Here is a 6996-nt window from a genome sequence, read left to right as displayed (position 1 = left end):
TGGGGTCAGGCTTGTGAAGTGAGGGAGTCTGTTTGGAAGTATTGATTCGGAGTCCGTGTTACGTCTTCAACTGCTGGAGCAGCAGAGATACTTTCTACTTGTATGTATATCTCTGCAAAAGCTATATGTATCAACATCCGGAACTGTTTTACTGAAGGCTTGTCTTCTGCCACAGTAAACGATTGGGACCTTAGGCTGCCTCTGTGGGGTGAGCGGAACTGGGGGCAACTTCCGCTACCTGGGTATCTCACCTCACATCCCCGTTCCAGACTTTCCTCCTTCTGCAAGGCAAGTTACTCATCCCCTGGAGTAACGTTGCACAGAGAAGCTAAGGTGGCTGAAAATGAGGAAGAATCAGTCCCATCTCCACCCCCCGCAATGAAGACCCAACAAGTGCATTTAAAATCCTGCTAATGTTTTGACCTGTTTACAATGATTTTGTATCTACATTGTAAAGATTTCCCATTCTTTTTAAAATTTCTTCTCTTCTGGATTCCTGAGCTTCCGGAAGTATGTCTGTTTTGTGGTGGCTGCAATCGCGGCAGAGGAGGAGGAGGAGGACGCAAAGGGAGGGAGGGAGTGGAGGGGGCAGGGCCAGAGTGAAAGTGGGCGGGGCCAGAGAGAGGGGCGGGGCCTCCATCGAGGTCATGATGATAGAAGTGTTGCATCAATGCAAAGGGGAGCTACGAAGGGTATAAAGAGGCAGGTGGTCCAGGAAGGAGGCAGATACAGGAGGCAGAAGCCAGGAGAGGAAGACAGCCTGTGAGAAAGCTTTGCATGCCCACCAGGATGCCTCAGACCTCTCTTCTAGTCTATGTCCTTTGCCTACTCACCTTCTCTTCAGCTTGCTTTTGGACGAACTGCCCTCGGGGAGGAAAGAGATCAGTCTCAGACATCCAGAATTGGCCTTGGCGAGGAAAGAGAGAAGACATAGAACGCGAAGAATTCAGACCGGTAGGAGAGAGAGAGAGGATCTCAGTTGATGCACCTGCAAATCTCAGTTGATGCGCCTGTCTCCGAAAGAGACTGCTTTTCTGCTCCTTTGCTGGTTCTGGGGGAATTGTTCCAAAGGTGTCTTTGTGTCCCTAATCCCTTTCCTGCTTTGCTCTGCCTCTCAGACCTGTTTCTGCTCTACAGGGATGGAGCACTGCTCCTTATGGAAGAGAGAGAGGTGCTGCAACTACTGTAGCAAAAGAGTGAAGGAATGCTCCCTCAAGGCTGCAGAGACGACCCTTCCTTTAAAGGACATTTAAAGCGCACCCACCCCAAATCCTGGGAATGGCAGTCTACCCCTCACGGAGCTACAATTCCCAGGACCCTTAACAAACTACAATTCCCAGGATTATTTAGGTGCTTTAAAGTTGTTCTGAACACACGGGGTGTGTGCTGCCATAGATTTATATGTCTATATGAGAGGGAGATAAGACAGTAAGCATCTTAGAAAAGACTTTAATTTGTGTCTTAGATTGTCAAGAAGATGATGCACCTACATTTATTCTGGCACAATCTCAGAAAGAGGCAAAGCCTCTATTAGTAACGGTGTGGGGATCTCGAAGCACAGCTTTCAACCTTCCATGCCAGCCCATTTCTGTTGCCTGTGCTAAGTGCTGCTCTTCTCTGTACTTCTGTTCCCTAGAGAAGCTTGCAGGGCTAGCAGAGCCAAGTGTGGTTTCTTGGGGTTCAGATTTGCCCACAGCTTGCCACTAGCCCATAGGTTAGACATGTGTCAGTCTCTTCATTTATCTGTGAGCTGGACAATGTGAAACCCTCCCTCGAGGGAAGCAATGAGGTCATGCTCTGTGCACAGCTCATGCACTAGAAACATTGCAGATTAGATTTATAAGTATTTTTCATACCAGCACTTGCACTGAAGCATTTACTTCCTTTCAACGCTCTTTTCCAAGCTGCATGGCAAGTACTCTGCCTTCCTGCAAGACTAGTCCTTTGCAAAGGCCTCAATTAATGCCTCAGTAATTAAATGGGAGTGCAGGGCAGGCCTAGACATAGCGACTCAAAAGTAAGCCTTATTGAGTTCAATAGGACTTGCAACCAGGTAAGTAAGTACAGGATTGCAACTGTTATCGCACAAAGCAAGGGTGGGGATGCTGAGGTCCTCCAGATGTTGTTGGACTACAACTCCCAGTATCCTCTGGGGCATTTGGCCATGTTCTCTGGGGGTCTGATGTGAGCTGCATTGCAACACCAGCTAGAGAGTGGCACGTCCCCCATCCCTGACTTTAAGCTTCAGCACCTACTTAAAACACTTTTCTTCTATTTAGATGATTTTAATACTTTTTGCAAATTGCTTAAAGGCTTCCTTACAATCAAGCGGGATATAAAATTTGTTAAAGAAATACATATTAATTGGTTGTGATCAGCTTGTTGAGCCAAACGTTCACATTGGCACTCGGTTCAAATGAAGATTCCTGGTGTGATTGGAGTAAAAAGAAAGTCCATTTCTGAACTTTGCTAAATAGAAAACAGATTCGGAGAGAGGCACATCACTCTGCCTGGTAGATGTGGTGAGAAAGATAAAATATAAAATAATTAACTAATACAATGCCTGTATGAAATGGGGAGAGGGAGAGCAATGTGACCACCTTGAACTCCTTCGAGAAAAGGTAGGATATAAATGTTTTCATAATCATGATAATGTGCATTAAATTCAGTGTGTCTACCCTGAGTAACGTTAAGTGGGATGTCACCCATGGTGTTTAGACATAGGACAATATGCATAGGAGTGTAGCCTCAAATGGTTTTGAAAGGGGAATTGGAGAAATCCATCGTGGGGCACAGGTCTGTGTTAGCCAGCATGGTTGGATGAAAACTCCAGCTTCAGAGGCAATATACCTCTGAATACCGATAGCCAAGGCAGGGACAGGGATCCCCCTGCTTGTGGGGTGCTTGGCAGCACCCAGCTTGTGCTGTGGGGCAGGGAACGTTGGTCTGGATGGATTTTCGTGAGCCCTGCTGGATCAGACCAAACACCCATCTAATTCAGCATACCTGTAGTCACATTGCCGTAGCCAGACTCAAACTCAGCACCACCCCATTCTCTCTCTCTCTCTCTCTCTCTCTCTCTCTCTCTCTCTCTCTGTCTCTCTCTCTCAGTGCATCACCTGTGGTCCTGAAATGAAAGGAAACTGCTTTGGCCCCAGCATCTGCTGCGGAGAAGAATTTGGCTGCCTCATTGACACCGAGGAAACTCTGCGCTGCCTGGAGGAAAATGACCTGCCTGACCCCTGCGCGTCTGGCTGGAAGTGGTGCGGTGAAGACGGGAGATGTGCAGTGCCGGGCACATGCTGCAATACCGGTAAGGGTATCCATGTGCGAGAGATGAAGCTCAGCAAGAGGGGGTGCTGGAGAGAGGAAGAGGGGGAATGTGAGTCAGAAAAGTCAAGTGGAAAACCACTGCCAAGGCAAAGACACATTAGCTGCTACAATTCATGACCACGGGTCATTTAGTACAGCCCCTGCAATGCAGGAATCTCAACTAGATCATACAAGACAGATGACCATCCGACTTACCATTAAAAACTTCCACTGCCAAGCAGCTTTTACGCTCAGAAGGTTCAGCAGCAGAACGTTCTTCCTAATCAAAATAAAAAAAATTCCTTCCAGTAGCACCTTAAAGACCAACTGAGTTAGTTCTTGGTATGAGCTTTCGTGTGCATGCACACTTCTTCAGATACATATTCTTCTTCTTCTTCTTCTTCTTCTTCTTCAATGTATCTGAAGAAGTGTGCATGCACACGAAAGCTCATACCAAGAACTAACTTAGTTGGTCTTTAAGGTGCTACTGGAAGGAATTTTTTTATTTTGACTATGGCAGACCAACACGGCTACCTATCTGTTCTTCCTAATGTTTAGTCAGACTCTTCTGTCTTGTATTTCAATCTATTGCTTTGGGTCTTGGAGCAGCAGAAAAGAATCTTGCTCCGTCTTCCATGGGACAGCCCTCCAGATATTTGAAGATGGCTCATATCACCTCTCCGTCTTCTCTTCCCCAGGCTAAACATACCCAACACTCCTTCAACCATTCCTCATCAGGCTTGGGTTCCAGACCCTTGGTCACCCTGTTCGCCCTCTTCTGAACACATTCCAGCTTGTCAATATCTTTCTTAAACTGTGGTGAGCAGAGTTGGACACAATGATCCAGGTTGGGTCTGAGCAAGGCACAATAGAATAGTATTGTTACTTCCTTTGACTGGGATACTAGACTTCTGTTGAAGCAGCTTAGATTAGCATTCACTTTTTTTGCTGCTGCATCACACTATACTCTCATGTTAAGCTTGTGGTCTCTACCAAGACCCCAAGATCCTTTTCACATGTTCTGCAGTCAAGCCGGGTGTCACCCATCCTATATTTGTGCATCTGGTTATTCCTGCCTACATGTCAAACCTTACATTTGTCCCTATGGAAAATCATTTTTTAAAAAAGTTTGGGCCCAGTTCTCCAATCTGTGAAGCTCATCTTCAGTCCCGATTCTCTGAGGTTTTAGCTACCCCTCCCAGTTTGGTGTCATCTGCAAATTTGATGACACCCCACTTGTCCTTTTCTCCCAGGATTGCGAGGAACCATAGGGGAGTCCTTTTGGAGCTCAGTTAGTCAAACAGCTACAAATCCACCTAACAGTTCACATCCTCTAGGCCAGTTTACCAGCTTCACTGCAAGAATACCAGGGGAGACTTTGTGACCAGCCCAAAAGGCTTGCCAGAACATTAAAGCACAGAAAAATTCATATTTGTTTACTCTTTTCTTCCACAGAGAGCTGCACCGAAGATGCGGAATGCGTGCGTCCCTGAAGTCCGCGGGGAGGCAGCCCCCAGAACATTGGTTCTCCAACTTATATTTCAGAACGCCCTCAGAAAAAGAAGAATCCAAAGAATATCCTAAAGAGCGTAAAGAAAAAATAAAAATTTGGAGACGGAAATGTAAACACACAGCAAATAATAAAAGTCTTTTATTGCATTGTGTTGCATGTTTTGTCCTGTGTCATATATGCAGGGAAACGCTTGATATTTTCAAATACATGGTGGGGATACTTTGGGCCCCTTAACGCTGGTGTTTTATTGCAGATGTGGTCTGGACACAAATCCACATTGGTAGTGGATTTAGCCTGCTTTAGTTGGTTAGAATAATAGAATCATGGAATTGTAGAGTTGGAAGGGACCACGTAGTTCATCTGGTTCAGGGGTCGGCAACCTTTTTCAGCCATGGGCCTGTCCTCCGTCCCTCAGATCATGTGGTGGGCCAGACTATATTTTGGGAGAAAAATATGAACAAATTCCTGTGCCCCATAAATAACCCAGAGATGCATTTTAAATAAAAGGACACATTCTACTCGTGTAAAAACACACGCAAATGAGCCAAGAGATGCTCTGGAAATGAGCCAATGTGATTAATCTGATGAAGGCTTTGCTCCCCTAGGAGAGATCATTACCGCCTGTGAGGTTGCTGCCCCATCCACTGCCATGCTAAAACTAACACCTCTCAATACATTCTTATTCTAATCATAACTGATTTATCAATCACCTTCTAAGCCGCTGCATCAAGGCGATGTGCACCGAAGATGATTAAAAACCGTTAAAGACGCAAAAAAGCAACAAATGCCTTTGAAACAAGACTGAAACCCCGACAAGTTGACACTCTTGGTAAAAATCCATTTACCCAGCCAGGAAAGCCTGTCAGAACAAAAATGTTTCCAGAAAGGGCAGATGGCAGCTGTCTGTCCTATCATGACAGGACTGCTATTCCACAGAACAGGGGCAGCTGCACTAAAAGCCCTGGTCTGAGTTAATCCATAGAGGGACTCTGAGATCTTGGGAACTTGCAGAAGAAACTGCCCTGTGGATCACAGCCTTCTGCTGGGTGTTTAGGGGATAAGCCAGTCTCTCAAATATATATACAACAACAGCATCAAATTTAGTGGTGGGTTGCATGTTACCGTATTATTGCTAGGGTGGTGCTGTGGGTTAAACCACAGAGCCTAGGACTTACCAATCAGAAGGTCAGCGGTTCGAATCCCCGCAACATGGTGAGTTCCTGTTGCTTGGTCCCTGCTCCTGCCAACTTAGCAGTTTGAAAGCACGTCAAAGTGCAAGTAGATAAATAGGTACCACTCCAGTGAGAAGATAAACAGCTGCTGTTTGGTTCACCAGAAGCAGCTTAGTCATGCTGGTCACATGTTATGTACTGAGTTGAATAGGATCCAAAATGCAGCAGTCTGGGGGGCTCTGCTAGGGGCGCCACGGAAGATGGCCTGTCACGGCTAAAATGGCCGCTGTTTCTTTAATGCGAATAAAGCTGGGTCAGCATGACTCAGCGGTCTGCACCAAGTTGTATATATAAGTGAGAAATGTTAGTTTGGGCTGTGGCTGGTGTTTGGGTTGGTTGGTGCTGGTGTGTATAGTTATTCAGTCGTGTTTTGCACAAGGACTTTTAAGAATAAAACTCTGCAAGGGTATTCTCGTGGACTCTTTTTGTGCCGACAAGGAGACTGAGGAGACAAAGGGAGGTCAGAACCCTTTCCTTCTTTTTTTGCTTTTTACAAACACTGACAGGTTATGGGCCCAGTGTTTCTGAGCATGTGCAGAGTGCAAAACGACTAACAGCATTTCAGCAAGGAGCTGGTGAGTCCTGGTGGTGCCTGGAGCCAGTGGCTGTGCGTTGGAGCAGTTGGTAGCAAGCTGTAACTGTCTGCCGCGACGCTGGAGCAGCTAGGATCTGAGGATCAGGAAAGCACTCAGCATCGGCCACTGGAACAGTTTGAACTGCTAGAGGACCACAGTAGGCGACTCACAGAGCGGCTACACCAGTTGCAGAGCCAGACGGGACCTGAGGGTCAACAGAGGCAGCAGCTAGAAGCCGGTGAGTACCAGCCAGGACCATCTAGTTGGACTCTAAAGAGAGAGTCAGGAGAGATTGCTGGAGACCCCACAGAAGGGGCTCAGCAAGCACCAGCAGAGATGGCAGATTTCCAGTCTTCCCAAGTTG

At 46.5% G+C, this 6996-nt stretch overlaps 1 long non-coding RNA gene across 2 annotated transcripts; it reads left to right on the top strand.

Annotated features, from left to right (window-relative positions):
• LOC310686474 lies at positions 1 to 4971 on the top strand. Of its 2 annotated transcripts, none has more exons than XR_014515955.1 (3): positions 1 to 100; positions 3112 to 3313; positions 4768 to 4971. It is a non-coding gene; the product is annotated as an uncharacterized lncRNA (long non-coding RNA). The 2 variants fall into 2 exon arrangements; XR_014515956.1 differs by lacking the exon at positions 1 to 100 and adding an exon at positions 988 to 1458 and having other exon boundaries at positions 1535 to 3313.
• Positions 4972 to 6996: the final 2025 nt, after the last annotated feature.

The sequence above is a fragment of the Podarcis liolepis genome, assembly GCF_965112155.1.
Source record: "Podarcis liolepis genome assembly, chromosome: 9".
Lineage (NCBI taxonomy): Eukaryota > Metazoa > Chordata > Lepidosauria > Squamata > Lacertidae > Podarcis > Podarcis liolepis.
This window is presented reverse-complemented; position numbering and strand designations above follow the sequence as displayed.